At 40.8% G+C, this 18,914-nt stretch overlaps 1 pseudogene; it reads left to right on the plus strand.

The window, feature by feature from the left end:
• The first annotated feature begins 10,811 nt into the window (after nucleotides 1-10,811).
• Nucleotides 10,812-11,916, plus strand: LOC118831927 (annotated as a pseudogene).
• Nucleotides 11,917-18,914: the final 6,998 nt, after the last annotated feature.

Below are 18,914 nucleotides of genomic sequence, written 5' to 3' on the forward strand. Positions count from 1 at the left end.
GGATTATACTCAACTTTCATGAGTAAGATATTCTTGAATACAACCCCAACTCTTTTGCTCTTTGAAATATCATGTTCCAAGACCCACTTTTAGAGACTTTTAGAGTGGAAGCTGCTAGGTCTTGTGAAGTGCCGACTGTATTTCCACAGTATTTCAATTGTCTTTTTCTTGTTGCTTGCAATATTTTCTCCTTAACCTGGGAGTTTTGAAATCTGACTATGACATTACTGTAAGTTTTCCTCCTGGGATCTCTCTCTCAGGTGGTGAATGGTAGATTTTTTTCTATTTCTACTTTACCCTCTACAACTTGAGGGCAATTTTCCTTAATAATTTCTTGTAATATTGTATCCAGATTCTTTTTCTGGTCATGACTTCTAGGTAGTCTGACAATTCTTACATTGTCTCTCCTCGATCTGTTCTCCAGTCAATTGTTTTTCTAATGAGATGTTTCAGATTCTTTTCTATTTTTTTCTAGTTTTGATATTTTCTTGGTGTCTTATAATGTCATTCAATTCCTCTTGCCCAATTCTAGTTTTCAAAAAGTTATTTTCTTCCTTAAGATTTTGGACCTCTTTTTCCAATTGGTCAACTGTCTTTTCATAATTGTCATGGATTGCTTTTATTGTTTTCCTAATTTTTCCTTGATCTCTCTTATTTGATTTTTAAATTCCTTTTTAAGTTCTTCCATGAACTCTTTTTGGGCTTGTGATGATTTGATATCCTTTGGGGGTATGAGTGGCTTTTTATTTACCTCATTATCTTCCTCTGAATATGAACCTCAATCTTCTTTTACACCAAAGTAGCTATCTATAGTCAGGTTCTTTTTACTTTGTTTACTCATTTTTATTTTATTTTAGCAGCTTATTATTAATATTACTATTAATGCAGAGAGCATTCTGTGAGGATGGTGGATTAGGACAGAAATTTCTAGGCATCTCAGATTTCCTGCACAAACAGACAGAAAATAACCATAGAGAAGCAAAAATAAAAGGCTGAAGCAGGTGTCCTTCTAAGACAAATTGAGAAGACCTCAGGAAGGACAGGGCCTTCAGAGGGGCTGAGGTTTGGCAACTTCACTGAATGGACAAACAGTCCCTGAAGCAGCTCAGTGGGGAAGGGGACTCAGTCTTAGGAAATTTCACCTCAACTTCCACCTCACAGTTTCAGGTGCTTTGACCTCACAAACTTTCATCTAAAGAACAACAGAAGCCGAATGGGAGAAGATGAAAGGACTGCCCCACCCCCAGGTGTTTCCAGAAGCCAGGCCTGGTGGTGCTGACCAAAGAAATCCAGGGCTGCGTCGGTGGAGGGCAGGAAGAACTCACACACTCCTTGTGAGTGTGGTACCCAGAGGGAGCAAGAACATTTTGAGGACAGTGTGGATGGGGCTTAGGAGATGAGAGAAGTCCTAGAGATTGTGCCTAGATAGAATTCAGGAAACAGCAGTAAGGAAACCCTGAGGCCTAAGGCAGCATTACTCACAATTAGCGATTAAAACTTAATTAATAATAAGCTGCTAAAAATAACATAGTAAACAATAAATGCTGATTAACTATCCCTTTGACTAGTGGCAAGAGCACTAGGCTTATAGAGACAGAAGGCCTAGGGTCAAGTCTTGGCATTGTCCGAGGAGATTAAGTGAGATAATATGTGTGTGTGTCTGTGTGCATGTATATGTATGTACACATATACGTATATACACACATATATACTTGTACATATATACATATATAAACACTTCAGAAGCATACCACATAAATTGGATCTATTATTACTCAGGATGCAAAAGTGGAGTGTTTCCAAATTGTTCAGGCTTTAAATGTCAGGATAATAACACCACAACATTTATATGGTATTTTAAGACATACTAAGTGCTATCTCTCAATAACCCTCTGAGGCAGATGGAGCAAGCATTTTTATTCTGCTTTTGATTATTAATTGGATGAATGAATGTAGAAGAGATCTGCATCAGAGGAAGAAATATATGGATTAATTCATGGATGCCCCAAATACCAAAATAACTGGGAGCTGGACTAGAGGATCTATCTCTATTACCCCTCCCAAGTCTATGATTCTGAATCTATGGCTCTCCAGCCTGGTTGAACTCAGGTTGCAACCCTGGTTACGGAAAAGGAAAGAAGTGAGCAGTTGTGCAAACTCATTTCAAGATCTCTTCCCATTTCACCAGTGGCATACTAGTCAAACCAAAGTCATGTTGCTTAAGATAATTGCAAGGGGGTTCAGGGCTTGGAAGGGTGGCTAAAGCATTTCATGGGGGTTGCCAATGTCAATTGCAATGGAAATCTGGAACAGAAAAGCAATATATTGTTATGTCATCCTTGCTACCATCCATCCCTCTTTCTTTTCCTTGCTCAATGCCCTCTTCTACTACCGCCAGGGCCCTGTGGCATACTGTCTAGGCTTGGAACAAAAGAGCAGCTTGGCCTCCACACTTTCCTTCATCCATCCTGTCATTACAAACTTGCTAGATTTGTGAACTTGGAAAAGTCACAAAAGTTTCACCAGTCTGTTTTCTCCTCTATAAAATGGGGAGATGCATACATGCATTACCTACCTCACAGGACTCAATTTAATTCAGTTCAATTTAGCTTATTCAGAAGATAGTGTTTGAGAATGGAATCTGAATTTCAGGATCACAGCTGAAAATATAGAAATAACAGGCTTCTACTCAGGGATGGAATGCATCTAACAAAGTCTGACAAGATTATAGGCCCCTATTCCCCCCTCCCTTCTCACTTCTTTGCAGAGGTTAAGGACAATGGCTGACATGCTGCATATAATAGCAGGGCATTTTTTTTCAATAAGAGGGTTGTTTTTGCTGAATTTTTTCCTGCCCTTTTTATTTTTGGCTATAAAGGTTGGCTCTCTGGAAGGGGGAAATAGAGGGATGCATTATGAATTATAGATGACATAAAAATAAAATATATCAATATTTCATTTGAAAACTCATAATTCTATGTTCCATGACAGAAGAAAAGGGGTGAGAGAAATGTGTCTGGAGTCTTGTCAATTTAATCCAATTGACAAGCCAGGTAGGGAAGATACTGTTTATCCACCAAGCTAGAGACCATAAACAGTGGTTGGCTATGGGAGCGCATCCCTTTCCAATATTTATTTAGGCACGTGTTCTCTTCTCCAGGAAAACATAAACTCTTTGAAGGAGTTCTTTAATACTTTGCTGACTGTTTCATTTTTGTTTTCTGTCCCCAAAAACTAGCAGAGTGGTTTGCTCAGAATACATTTTCCATAAATGTTTCTTAAACTGAATTCATGTAATCATAGGATCTCAGAGTTGGAAAGGAGCTCAGAGGCCAATTTGTCCAACCAATATCTGAACAGAAATTCCTTTTAAATCATTCCCTACAAGGGCCCTCCAGCCTTTGCTTAAAGATCTCCAGGGAGCACCTCTAGAAAACACCCAGTACTCCACCCAGCCTGGCCTTCATCATCTGAACATCCCCTTCTGCATTACATTGTCGTCTCTTCCTGCAATCCTCCAGGGACCACCTGAAAGCTAACTCCCATGTAGTACTGCCTATTTCTCACAATCTAAGGTCCACAGTCTTCAAGGGGACAAGCACTGCTATGGTCTCAACCATCATTTCTTTATGCCCTAAATTCCACATGCAGGCCCTTTGTCTTTTGTCAAACCCTGAGTTGAACCATACTGGAGCATCTTGGTTCAGAAACCAAACTGAAAATGCTCCTGAACTTACATTCTCTGTAGAGACACTGTTTAATGGAGATTTGGCACATACCCAGACCATCTAAGATGGCATCATCTCCCACTGCTTTCTGGAATATAGATTGAAGAAGGGAGACACTGAAGAGAGGAATCCCAATGAGGAGGCTCATGTTAATGATCCAGTTGAAGACAGGTGAAGATGTCAAAAGGCTGACATTGGGGTGTAGCTCCCGCTGCAGCTATGGGACATGGCCTATACAAATGCATGGAGGCAGGACAGAGTAGGATGGGATGGGGGAACAGTGAGTAATCCAGTTTCTCTATAATCAAGAATGTATCACTTCCCAAAGACTCCCCTCCACCTATCCACTCTCCTTTGTTACAAAAAAAAAATACAGGCAATAAAAATAAATCAACAAATTAGCTGTGTCTGTATATGTGTGACTCATTCTGCCCCATTAGTCCAACAAGACCTCAGCCAAAAGTGGAAGAGAATAGGCATTTATAAAGCACCTATTACATGCTAAGAAGATAGACAAACAAGGGTAATATACCTGATAAAGATCAAAAGCCTAGAGGTAAAGATTTCTTCTATTCAAATATATTTATAGCAACATTTTAGTAGCATTAAAGACCCAGAAGGTAAGTAGGTTTCTATTGATTGGGGGAATCAATAGTCTAGTGACTGAATAAACTGTTAACATGGTTGTAATGGAATATTATTGTTCTGTTAGAAATGATAAATATGGAAATTCAGAAAAACTTTGGAACACTGGTGCAAACTCATACAGAGTGAAGCAGCCCAAACCAACAGAATACAGAGTACATGTTTTGAGAGAAACAGTTAGTGCTATTAACCTGGTCTAGAAGGCAGGAAGCTCTGGGTTCGAGTTCTGCTTCTGACACATACTGGCTATGTGACCCTGGACAAGTCACTCAGAGATCAATTAATCAATCAGCATTTATTAAGTGCCTACTATGTGCCAGGCACTGTGCTAAGCACTGGAGATACAAAAAGAGGCAAAAAACAATCCCTGACTCAAGGAGCTCAAAACCTAATGGAGAAGACAACATGCAAACAAATATATACAAAGTAAACTATATACAGGATAAATATCAAAGGAAGGCACTGGAATTAAGAAAATTTGGGGAAGGCTTCCTTTAAAAGATGACATTTTAGTTGGGACTTAAAGGGAGTCAGGGAGGTCAGTAGTCAGAGAGGAAGAGGAAGTCATTGTCATTGGATTGAAGAGTACGTGTTCTGGGGTAAGGTCTAAGAGGCCTGGAAAGGTAAGATTGGGCTTAGGTTATGAAAGGCTTTGAATGCCAAATAGAGAATTTTATATTTGATTCTGGAGGTAACAGGGAGACATTGGAGTTTATTGCGAAGGTGTTGACCTACACTGGTAGAGGAAGTTCCCCTGAGTAAATTAAATCACAAGACTAGTAAAAAAAATCTGCCATATTACAAGCTAATATTATTAATCAAGAGAGAATCCAGAGTCTTCCACAAATAGGACTTTAACCAGTGAGTTTTTAAAACTATACTTTTTAAAATTTTAACATTTCTTTTTTAAAATTTTTGAGTTCTCAATTCTCTCCCTCCATCCCCTCCCCCATTCATTGAGAAGATAAACAATATGATATCAATCATATATGCGAAGTCATTCAAAACATGTCCACATTAGCCATGTTGCAAAAAAAAAGCAAGAAAAATAACTTCCTGTTCATTCCTTTGACAATTTATCAATTGGGGAATGGCTCCTATTTTTAGAAATTTAGCTTAGTTTCCTATATATTTGATAATCAGTGTTTAAGATGATTTTGCCAATGTGATTGCACATTATGACCAGAGAGGGTGATCTGTACATAATCATGATATGGCTGGGCAGCCTTGTGGGTCAAGGGATCCAGCTAAAGTTGTTTCCTGCAAGCTCTAGCTGCCTTTAGGCCTGGACCAATATGGAGGAAAATTAAGAAGTCTGATTTTTTTTTCAAAGCAAAAAGCATTTAATTAAAGCAGGAAAAAATGACAAAAAAGTTTCCCCCATATACACAAGGGCAAACTCACCGATAGGTTACTACCCTAAAAAGGAGGGGATAATACACATATAGGAAACATACAACAACCAGACATCAGTATGTAGATGCTGCAGAGCTACTGATGTCCTCTAATGATGTCAATAAAGTTGATTGATCAGAGAAGCAGTTTTCTTGGCCAAGTATTTTTAATATTTATTTAATATATTTTCCCAATTACATATAAAAAGAATTTTTAGCATTCTTTTTTTTTAAATTTATTTAACATATTTAGTTTTCAGCATTGATTTTCACAAGAGTTTGGATTACAAATTTTCTCCCCATTTCTACCCTCCCCCCCACTCCAAGATGGCGTATATTCTGGTTGCCCTGTTCCCCAGTCAGCGCTCCCCTCTGTCACCCCACTCCCCTACCATCCACTTTTCCCTTCCTTTCTTGTAGGGCAAGATAAATTTTTACGCCCCATTGCCTGTGTATCTTATTTTCTTGTTGCATGCAAAAACATTTTTGTTTCTTTTTGAACATCTGTTTTAAAAACTTTGAGTTCCAAATTCTCTCCCCTCTTCCCTTCCCACCCACCCTCCCTAAAAAGTCAAGCAACTCAACATAGGCCACATGTGTATCATTATGTATAACCCTTCCACAATAGTCATGTTGTGAAAGACTAACTATATTTTGCTCCTTACCCAACCCATCCCCCTTTATTGAATTTTCTCCCTTGACCCTGTCCCCTTTCGAAAGTGTTTGTTTTTGACTACCTCCACCCCCATCTGCCCTCCCCTCCATCATCCCCCCATCTTTTTTTATCTTCTTCCCTCTTCTTTCCTGTGGGGTAAGATTCCCCATTGGATATGTATGGTATTCCCTCCTTAGGCCAAATCTGATGAGAGCAATGTTCACGCATTCCCCCCTCATCCGCCCTCTCCCCTCCTCCCACAGAACTGCTTCCTCTTGCCACCTTTATGGGAGATAATCCATCCCATTCTATCTCTCCTTATCTCCCTCTCTCAGTATGTTCCTCTCTCATCCCTTAATTTGATTTTATTTCTTTTAGATATCTTCCCTTCATCTTCAACTCACCCTGTGTCCGCTCTCTCCCTCTCTCCCTCTCTCTTTCTCTCTCTCTCTCTCTAGATATATATATATATATATACATACACACATAGATATATACATACATACACATTCACCCATATATATACATAAACATATATGTATGCATATTCCCTTCAGCTACCCTAATACTGAGGTCTCATGAATCATACACATCATCTTTCCATGTAGGAATGTCAACAAAACAGTTCACCTTTAGTAAGTCCCTTGCAATTTCTTTTTCTTGTTCTTTTTCTTGATTACCTTTTCATGCTTCTCTTGATTCTTGTGTTTGAAAGTCAAATTTTCTATTCAGTTCTGGTCTTTTCACTGAGAAAGCTTGAAAGTCCTCTATTTTATTGAAAATCCATATTTTGCCTTGGAGCATGATACTCAGTTTTGCTGGGTAGGTGATTCTAGGTTTTAATCCTAGCTCCATTGACCTCCGGAATATCGTATTCCAAGCCCTTCGATCTCTTAATGTAGAGGCTGCCAGATCTTAGGTTATTCTGATTGGGTTCCCACAATGCTCCAATTGTTTCTTTCTGGCTGCTTGCAGTATTTTCTCCTTGATCTGGGAGCTCTGGAATTTGGTGACAATATTCCTGGGAGATTTCTTTTTGGGATCTATTTGAGGAGGCGATCGATGGATTCTTTCAATTTCTATTTTAGCCCTGTGGCTCTAGAATATCAGGGCAGTTCTCCTTGATAATTTCTTGAAAGATGATATCTAGGCTCTTTTTTTGATCATGGCTTTCAGGTAGTCCAATATTTTTAAATTATCTCTCCTGGATCTATTTTCCAGATCAGTGGTTTTTCCAATGAGATATTTCACATTATCTTCCATTTTTTCATTCCTTTCAGTTCTGTTTTAAAATATGTTGATTTCTCATAAAATCACTAGCTTCCACTTGCTCCAATCTAATTTTTAAAGTAGTATTTTCTTCAGTGGTCTTTTGGACCTCCTTTTCCATTTGGGTAATTCTCCCTTTCAAGGTATTCTTCTCCTCATTGGCTTTTTGGAGCTCTTTTGCCATTTGAGTTAGTCTGTTTTTTAAGGTGTTGTTTTCTTCAGTGTATTTTTCAGCATTTTTTTGGGTCTCCTTTAGCAAGTCATTGACTTGTTTTTCATGGTTTTCTTACATCCTTCTCATTTCACTTCCCAATTTTTCCTCTACTTCTCTAACTTGCTTTTCCAAATCCTTTTTGAACTCTTCCACGGCCTGGGACCAGTTCATGTTTTTCTTGGAGGCTGTTGGTGTAGGCTCTTGCACTTTACTGACTTCTTTAGGCTGTATGTTTTGGTCTTCTTTGTCAGCAAAGAAAGAATGCAAAGTCTGAGACTGAATCTGGGTACGTTTTCGCTGCCTGGCCATATTCCCAGCCAACTAACTTGACCTTTGAGTTTTTCAGTGGGGTATGACTGCTTGTAGACTAGAGAGTTCTATGTTCCACGTTTGGAGGGGAGGTGCCAGCTCTGCCACACCAGCACTGCTCCTTCCCCAACCCCCAACCCGGACTGGGCTTAGATCTTCAGCAGGCTGTGCACTCCTGCTCTGATTCACCACTTAATTCCAACCACCCGGTCAGCCTGGAGCCGGAAGTAACAACAGCTGTAGCTGCCCCACCTCCGCTGCCCCTGGGGCTGGAGGCCGAACCACGAATTCCTTCTACTCCCGCAGCTTTTCCCACTAACCTTCTCCGCAGTCTTTGGTGATTGTGGGTTAAGGAGTCTCGTAACTGCCGCAGCTCACTGATTCAGGGCGCTAGGGCCCCCTCCTCCCGGCTTCTGGTCTGAATGGTCCACGCCGTTCAGGCTGGGTTCTGCTCCACTCTGTTCCCAGCTCCCAGCTCCCAGCTCCCAGCTCCCAGCTCCCAGCTCCCTGTGGGATAGACCTCACCCAGAGACCCTCCAGGCTGTCCTGCGCTGGAGCCCTGCTTCCCTCTGCTGTTTTGTGGTTCTGCCGTTCTAGAATTGGTTCAGAGCCATTTTTTATGGGTTTTTGGAGGGACTCGGTATGGAGCTCACACTAGTTCCTGCTTACCAGCCGCCATCTTGGCTCCGCCCCTAAGGTGGCTGGAGATTTATGTTGCCCTGACCCCTCGGTGTGGTAATCTATCCTGCCCTCCCCTCCCTGGAAGTTGCCTCCCAGACACATCACTTTATGTCTCTGGTCCTCCATTTCTTCTTTGATAAAATGAGGGAGTTGAACTAAATGGTCTCTCTTGTTCTATCTATAAAATATAATTTACTTAAAATTAATCCCTTGGGAAGAGAAATTGAACATGAAATTGTTGAAAATTATCTGATACGTTTAGGCTAAATCTGATTTGTTTAGGCTAACATGGATTTAGAGTCAGAATAGATGGATTCAAACTCTGGCTCAGCTATTCTATGATCGTAGACAAATCACTTAATTTTCTAGGCCTCAGTTTCCTTTTCTGTAAAATGAAGTCAGACTAATTGCTTTTTCTTAGGACTATAAATCCTACAATTTTAGAGTCTAATCCAAACTTCCCTATCCTTGGAGCCTTGTAAGGGAAATAGACTGCTCTATAAACCAATTCAGTAAAGATGTTAATGGTTCAGAATTGCTTTTTGTCTGTCCCTAATATCTCTATATCAATAGAGGCTTGTAACTCCTAAATCCTAAAGTGTGATAAAAGGTAGGAATTTCAGGCCCTGGAATAGCTGGGTAAAGGAAGATACTAAGGGGAAGAGAGACATGAGACATTTCTTAATTACTCTTTGCTGCCTGCTACTTATATGACCTGTCCTGGATGTCAACTGGCAAAAAAAACGTGAAGCATTTCTTTGAAACTCAACATTCTGCATCATATTTTAGTCTAGTGGAGAGAATGGGTTCAAATTCTGGCCAATGGGATCAAAGGATCTAGGGCTCGAAGAGTTCTCAGAGGCTATCTTGTCCAACCTTCTCATTGAGCAGAGAAGAAAACCAGAGGTTGTGACTCACCTAAGGTCATACGCTCAATTCAGAAAATCATTTCCTCTTAGTCAAGAGTCCTAGGACTTTCCCACCTAAAGAATGTCAGAGCTAGGACTCAAACCCAAGTCTACCAGCTCCCAGGTGACCCACTACCTTTCTTCTAGACTACTCTCTCTGCCTCTGTGTTCTGCTGTGAATTCACTGTGTAACCTTGACTCAGATGATATCTGAAGTCCATTCTGGTTTGAAGTCTTACAGTCCTATAAAATATATGGTTCTCATTGTAAATGTGAGTCCCTATGTTTCCTCTCCCAGGGCCACCTGCATTCTTAGCAAAGCTCTCATTTGGTGAGCAGGAAATGGAGAAGGCAGAGGTGAGTTTCCAGTTTCCTTTCTCCTCTCAAATCACACCTGGTGGCTGCCTGCTCAATTTATGCAGAAAGCCCTTTCCAAACCAAGGTTTCCAAACCTTGAGAAGCAATGTTCTGTGATTTTGGAGGGGGAGGGGGAAATAACACTGTGTTTAAGTTAGAGGAACTGAGTTTCAATCTTAGTTCTGCTACTCTATTAGCTGTGTGCCTTAGGGCAAATCATTTAGTATCTGTAGGCCTCAGTTTTCCTATTTATTAATGAGACAGGTGGACAGATTATTTCTAAGGTCCCATCAGCTCTAATCCTATGGTCAGGTCTTCCTTTAAGCTGAACTCTTCTGAGTTCATTCAGAGAGGAAGGATGCTATAATAGAAAGAGCACTTGACCTAGAGTTAGAAGATGTCGGTTCAAACTCCAGCTCTAATAATTCTAAGCTGTTTGACCATAGGCAAATCACTTAACATCCCTGTGCTTCAGTTTTCTCATCTGTAAAATAGATCTAGCGAACAACGAAAAAAAATTAAAAACTCTGACTACAGAAAGTTGTTGCCCAGCCTCGCCTTCCTCCCACTGCCCGCTGGGGCTTATTTGCCTCAACTGACCACAGTCCGTGAATCCTCTACTCCAGGACCATCCACACCCTCTCCATCCCAGCTTTTTCCCTTTTGAAACACTAAGAATAATGTCTTTACATCCATTTTGACTAGAGCCAATCACCTCCCTTGCTTGGAACAGAGATCATTCTCAGATTGCCCTTAGCCCTAATAATCACGAAGTCAACATTTACAAGAAGAATGGGAACCAGTGGGTGAAAGCCCATGAACTGAAGGAACACAATGGATACATCACAAGTATTGACTGGGCTCCCAAGAGCGATCGAATTGTAACTTGTAGTGCAGATGGTAATGCCTATGTCTGGAGTCAGAAAGATGGCATCTGGAAACCAACCCTGGTGATGCTGAGGATGAACCATGCAGCCACCTTTGTGAAATGGTCTCTCTTGGAGTGGAGCTTGACTGATTTCCATGTGCTACTTTGAGTCTGAAAATGACTGGTGGGTGACCAAACACATAAAAAAGTCAATTCATTCTGCTGTCCTTGGTTTGGACTGGCACCCCAACAATGTTTTGCTGGCTGCTGGCTCTTGTGACTTCAAATGCAAAGTTTTTTCAACCTACATTAAAAAGTCGATGAAAAGCCAGCCAGTACTCCATGGGGTATCAAAATGCCTTTTTGGTCAACTAACGTCAGAGTTTGGTGGTACCGGAAGTGGTGGTTGGGCCCATGGAGTTAGTTTCTCTGCCAGTGGGAGCCGCCTCACTTGGGTCAGCCATGATATCACTGTATCAGTTGCCGATGCCTCCAAAAACATAATGGTTTCACAGCTGAAAACCGAGTTCCTCCCACTCCTGAGTGCTTCCTTTTTCTCTGAGAATAGCATGGTGGCTGCTAGCCATGACTGCTGCCCAATGCTGTTTAATTATGATGACCATGGCTCCTTAACCTTAGACTCCAAATTAGACATTCCAAGACATTACTGCCATGGAACACTTCTACAACATGGACAAAAGAGCCACAACTGAGGATTGCAACACTGCTCTAGACATGCTGTACCAAAACAGTATCACCCAAGTGTCTATTTATGAAGTAGAGAAGCAAGACTGCCACAAATTTTGTACCACTGACATTAAAGGAGCAAAGGCAATTTGGGATTTCAAGACTTTAGAGTCTTCCATCCAGGGGCTACAAATCATGTGAAGCTGTATTTACATTCTCTAGCATGACAGACACTTAACAGAATGCAGCTCCAGCATTTGCATGAAAACAGGAAAGACCCTACCACAAGTCAAAACTGAGAAAATATTCCTTGCAGATGCTTTGGTTTTGGTTTTTTCTTAACATAATTGGTGAATGTATTGGTTTAAAAAATCAGCAGTGATATCTTTTTGATTGGCTATTTCATTCCTTTCTTGACCAAAGCTGCTCTGTAAGTAGTTTATCCTGGGAAGTTGTCACACTAAATTAAAGGGGGATTCTATGTAAATTGTCTGCTAGAAAATTTTTTTAAAATACAGGAAATAAAAGAAAGTTATTATGGTGACAAGGAAGATCAAAACACACACTCAGAAGAAGACAACAAAGTCAAAGCTCTGACATCCAAAGCCTCCAAGAAAAATATGAATTGGTCTCAGGCCTTGGGAGAGCTCAAAAAGGATTTTGAAAATCAAGTTAACAGAGGTAAAATGAAAATTGGGAACAGAAATGATGCAAGAAATGAAGAGTGATGCAAGAAAATCGTGAAAAATGAGGCAACCACTTGGTAAAGGAGACACAAAAAATACTGAAGAAAATAGCACTTTAAAAAAATGGACCAGGTCAAATGGTAAAAGAGGTCTAAAAAGCCAATGAGGAGAAGAATGACTTAACAAGCAGAATTAGTCATAAGGAAATGGAGATTCAAAAGCTCACTGAAGAAAATAATTCCTTAAAAATTAGAATTGAACAAATGGAAGCTAATGACTTTATGGAAATCAAGAAACAATAAAACAAAACCAAAAGAATCAAAAAACAGAAGACAATGTAAAATATCTCGTTGGAAAAACAACTCACCTGGAAAATAGATCCAGGAGAGATAATTTTAAAATTATTGGACTACCTGAAAGCCATGATCAAAAAAAGAGCCTAGACATCATCTTTCAAGAAATTGCTGAGGAAAACTGCCCTGATATTCTAGAGCCAGGGGGTAAAATAGAAATTGAAAGAATCCACCCATCACTCCCTAAAAGTACATCTAATAGTACCTCTACTGCCTACTGAGAGAGAATAGAGCAATACAATATGGATGAGCCTCTGCCTGTAAAAGAGACAAGCTAAATTTATCTTTGAAAGAATTTCTTCTTTTCCAAGGAATGATGACATGAATCCATAGTTACAATCAGGTGAGAAGCCATCCAACTGTTCATAGCCTCATTATCCCCCAAGAATTGAAGTGTACATAGATCAGGCTTGATGCTGGGAACTAACCCATAAATGGGTTATTATCTCTTTTTTGGCTTGTTTCCCCCATCTGGAGATGCTCCAGAAAAATCTCCCAGTATATTCAAAGATATCTTGCATCTACGTTTCTCCAAATGTGGGCAAAAGGGTCCCTAGCTCCTGTATAGTCATTTAAGGTATTAAGGCATATCAGGTCTACAACAGCCTTTATTTCATGACTGCAGAAAATTCAAAAGACACAAAGAACTCACAATCCCCTATGGACAGAAACAGAAACACAAGGGATTTAGATAATCTATCAGTTCCCTTCAGAGGAAAACTGAATGAGGATTTGCCATTAGCACATTCTGGTACATTCTTCTTTACCAAAAATTCTTCATAGAGGCTAATAGTACCACCCTTCCCCCTGTGGTTTTGACTCCCCCTTGAAGATAAACATTTTAGTGGATGCTTAACAAGCACTCCCTATCCTATCAGAACTATACCATCCAAGTAACTCATGGTAATAGCAAGGAAGAATGCAGTGTTCCAGATTCCTTGTGCACCTCTGTGCACACACGCGCACACGCACACACACGCACACGCGCGCACACACACACACACACACACACACACAAACACACACACACGCTGCCTCCATAATATAATTTTAGTCTTTTAGCTACAGGATACATGTTAGCAGTCCTCTTCTTTCTCCAAGAAGTACACTACTGAGGAAATCTCCCTCTAGCTAGCCAGTTCCTGGATTCTCAAATTTAGGAACTCAAACTTGTGAACTCTTGAACATGGATTACCCAGCAAAATAACCCCCAAAGCCGGCAAGAGTCCACTCGCAGGATGCTGCCTTTCAAGGCTCCATGTCACATATGTCTACCACGTGTTTCTGCAGGAATTCTATCAATGCTCTGGCTGCTACTATCTCACAGAGTGGAAAAGTCCCTTTTCAGAGACTATGAACACTAGTCAAAGCTGTACTCAGAAAAAAAGATGCAGATAACCCAGGTGGCCAGGAATGCCTATCAAGGACCATACGTTAAAGCACATATAGTTTACTATGTGCTCCTACCAAGGTCATTAATTGCTTCTGGGGGTGTGAGAAGGGAAAAACTACACATGGGCACAGGTTCTTCCTACTCTCTCCCTTTGCCCCAGAGTATACAGGGCTGTTTTGCTGAATATCGGCCTGTCCTCTGAAGGCAAACAGGAAGTTGGGAAGAGAGAACCAGAGTCGGTCTCAAAACTTGCTTTTCTAGACCACTGGGAGGGGGCAGCTCTTTCAAACAGATATCCATTTCCTTGAATCCTTATCTTGCTTCTCACCAGAAAGAGAAGTGGAACAGATACTCCAGATTTTTTAGCTTATCTGACACTAGGAGGTTTATGCTTGTTCAGTAATCCTTTTATTGTTCCTTAATTGATTACAAGGGGGAGCTAGATGGCACAGCGAAGAAAGTGCTGGGCCAGGAGTCAGAAGACTCATCTTTCTGAGTTCAAATCTGACCTCAGACACTTACTAGCTGTGTGACCTGGGGCAAGTCACTTTCCCTTTTGCCTCAGATTCCTCATCTGTAAAATGAGCTGGAGAAGAAAATGACAAAACACTCCAGTACCTTTGCCAGAAAAGAGTTGGACACAAGCAAACAATTGACTACATCACATTCCTCATAGCTAATGTTCTAAACCAGCAGTGTCAAACTCAAATAGAAATGGGTCCACTAAACAGAACATAAGGATCCCTGCTAGCTGCATGTTCCCTAGAAATGAAGGATCTCTCTGGATTCTGTTGTATTTTTATTTATTTTGTTAAAACCTATCCTCATAACATTTTTTAATCTGGGGGTGGAGGGAGGATCATATTGGATACCTCTGTTCTAAATCTCTTTTTTCCTCAAGCCTCCCATATCACCCCTCATCTCTTATCAACAGAGAACTCTGTCTCATATTTTAAACATTCTAAGCATGAGCTCTCTCTTCTCCATTTATCTACATCTCAAAACCTATTGACTTTGTCCCCTGTTTACCCCTGTGGTCATCCTAGAACCAGCTGCCTTGACACTTAAAGCATATACCATGCCCAGGATGACTTAACTCAGTTCAGGAGCTTGTGCTCTGGGGCTCCTGCTATCCTAATTAGTATGTGTCCCATGGGGCCCACCAGACTGAGGCAGGTTCCAGCCATGCCTATGGGGCTAGGTGACCTGAGGGTAGCTAGGTGGCATAGTGGATAGAGCTCCAGCAATCAGAAAACTTATCTTTCTGAGTTCAAATCTGGCCTCAGACACTTTCTTGCTATGTGACTCTGGACACTTAACCCTGTTGGCCTCATTTTCCTCATCTGTAAAATGAGCTGGAGAAGAAAATGGCAAACCACCCCAGTATCTCTGCCAAGAAAACCCCAAATGGCATAACAGAGTCAGACACATCTAAAATCACTGAAAAGTAACAACTAACCATGCTTCAGTTGACTGTAGTGATCTCGGGAGGGAGGCTTTTCTTAGTGATGATAATGAGAAACAGAGCACAACAAACCAGGGGAAACGGAGTTGGAAAGTTAGACCTAGCCCCAATGCTAGAGGTTTACTTAGCCAGAGGGTTTTAAGCCTGTACCTCTTATATTTTGATATAACCCAGGCAGCACTCTCCTACCTTTCCATCTTCTTATACCTTACTCCCCAACAGTACTCTGCTATCCTGCAACACTGACCTCCTGGCTGTTCCATACCTTCTCTAATCCCTCTTAATTCCTTCTGCTAATTACTTCCTATTTTCTCTATATAGCTTGCTTTGCATATATTTGCTTGCATGTTGTCTCCTCCATCAGACTGTGAACTCCTAGAGGGACAGGGACTGTCTTTTGCCTCTTTTTGGATCCCTAGTGATTAGCCCAGTCCCTGGCACGCTACAGGAATTTAATAAATGTTTGATTGGTTGATCACCCTTAGTCAATGTACTTTCGATTATATGTGTCAGCAACCCTTCCGGGATCACATGAAGTTGGGAAAGAGATTATGATCCTATGTGAATGAAGGTATAATCCAAATGAATTGGTCCTCTTCAAAAGGAAAGGCAAAAAGCTCTGGGCTAGGCACTGTTGTAAGTAAGCGTTTTACAAATATTTCATTTCATCCTCAGAACAACCCTGGGAGGTAAATGCTATTATCATTCCTGTGTTAGAGATGAGAAAGCCAAGGAAAACAGAGGTTAAGTGACTTATCTGAGTGCCTAAGGCTGGATTTGAACTCATGCTTTTGTACATATTTGAATACACATCATATATATTTCCCATCCTACTTACAGTAGAACATAAGCTCTATTAGGGCAAAGATTGCTTTTTCTCTTTGCCTTTCTGTTCCCAGGACTTAGCTCAGTGCCTTCCACATAGTAAGTGGTTAACTCAGGCCTGTGTAACTGAAGTATGACCTTGTAGAGCACAAGGAAGTTTTCCCCTACTTCTTTTAAAATGTATTCCTTATCATGGATTGCAGCCAAAGCAGTACTTGTGGCTGAACAAGTTGTGGTACATAAATGTGATGGAATCCTATTGTGCTATAAGAAATGATAAGCAGGTGGATTTCAGAAAAACCCCAAAAAACTTACATGAGCTAACGCAAAGTGAAGTAAGCAGAATTAGGAGAACATTGTATAAAGCAACAGCAACGGTGAGTGACAACCGGATATGATGGATTTCACTCTTCTCAGCAGTACAATGATCCAAGACAATTCCAAAAGATTCATGATGGAAAATGCTGTTCACATCCAGATAAAGAACTATGGAGTCTGAATGCAAATCGAAGCATGCTAGTTTCACTATTTTTTTATGGTTTTTTTTTCTTTTGAGTCTATCTCTTCTTTCTCAACATGACTAATATGGAAATATGTTCTACGTGATTGTACATTTATAATCTATATCAAATTGCTTACCATTTGGGGAGGAGATAGGGGAGAGAAGGAGGGAGAAAATTTGGAACTCAAAATTTTTAACATGAATGTTAAAAATTGCCCTTACATGTAATTAGAAAAATAAAACACTATTGATTTTTTCCAAAAAAAATAAAATAAAATGTATTCCCTATAAAAGTTTTATTGATTTAATAATCACCAATAAAAACATATAAATAAACTTAGAAAATAAAGGGTAAAATCTCAGCCAAAGGAAAAGGAAGAGTCATATAGTAGGCACATGCAGGTTACAATACATTAAAAAAACAACTAGTGATTACATTGGATGAGGAGTGTAAAGGGTTGTCTTCATATAGATGGAGTAAGGCTTAGAATCTCAAAGTCCAGGACAGGAAACACTGAGCACAAGACAAGAGTCAGCAGAGAGAAAGTAAAGGAAGTCAGCTCTGTTAAGGGGAAATACTCATAATAAAGGAAGACAGTAAGGGAGGATGGAAACAAATCAGCTTCACCAGGATTTAGTGGAAGGATGAATGTCAAAACTGTTAAAATTTGGTGGGTTTTATAGGGTTCTTATCTGGGTCAGGCGGACCAAGACTTGCAGGGAAGGAGAGACAGCTGTCCATAAAGACTGGGGCTGATTCCTGGGAGGAAAGGAGCTTCAAAGCAATTGGCACCAAGCTCTCCTCTGGCACAAAATGGGATTTTAGGCTGTAACTGCTTGTCTTCCTCTGATCGGGTCACTCAGGAGACAGGAGCAACCCTCAGGCTTCTTCATTCTCAGCGTGGGTTGGGCAGGGAGGCTACTGAAGACCTTCCATGCCTGCATGGGACCAAGAGAAAACATGCACATGCCTGTCTCAATGGAGATTTCATTGAATCCATTTCCTTAGGGATTCTATGTGCCTACTGACTTGCCCTGTGTTATTGATTCAGAAGTAAAAGGAGATGCTCTACAGGACACAAAAACACAGACATACATACTCACAGCCTTCTCTCTTCTTCCAATAAACACTTGTGGGTTGGTAACATAATGAGAGGAACAATCTTAGTGGGGCAGAGTTAGTGGTAAGAATAGGGGTGTGGGGAAGAGTAAGGACACAATTGTGGTTCTCAGTGGCATTGTTGGAGGCCCTGTAGTCCTACCCGGGGTTTGCAGGAAGTCAATGAAGTTGCCTAGCTCTCAGTGACAAAGGCAGGTAATTCAGGTGGTAGTAGAATTTGTCTGGTATTTCCATAGCAAGGACCATATTGGTGTCAGCAAACTGCTCTTCTATGCCACCTACAATTAAAAAACAAATATACCCTCACTTTTCCTCCCCTTCCCTCAGTCCGTAACACTAGCAGTATGGACAGGTCAAGTCTCCAAGATGTGACCTTCCTCACACTGTCTGCAGGGCCACTCTGCCCCTGAAATCAGAGTACTGTTATGGGGGAATCTCTTATACCGCCAGTGAAGGGAGTCACAGGACCAGAGGTTGGTATAGTTAGGACAAAGCCGGGAGGCTAGTAACAAAGCTAGATAGCAAAGGATTAGCAGGAAAACAAAGGCAAGGAAAACAGAGGGCCAGATGTCTATGGAGGTTGGGAGGTAAGCATGAGCAACTATTGTCCATGGAGCACCAGGAGTCTAGGGTATATGTTTAACGTCCAATCTCTCTGGGCCCCAGACGGATGAATGGGGTCCTAATGTGACAATTCTGATTTCAACCTGCTATCCCTTCCCAATGGTTTTATTTTTGTTTTCTTTTCAGCCAGACCCTGGCACCTAAGAAAGAGGAGTTAACTTGGGGTGTTCATAGCAGAGAAAGTCCTTTCTCTGAGAGACTAATCACAATTTGCGTGTCTTATTTCTAAAT

This window comes from Trichosurus vulpecula, chromosome 9 (assembly GCF_011100635.1).
Source record: "Trichosurus vulpecula isolate mTriVul1 chromosome 9, mTriVul1.pri, whole genome shotgun sequence".
NCBI classification, from domain to species: domain Eukaryota; kingdom Metazoa; phylum Chordata; class Mammalia; order Diprotodontia; family Phalangeridae; genus Trichosurus; species Trichosurus vulpecula.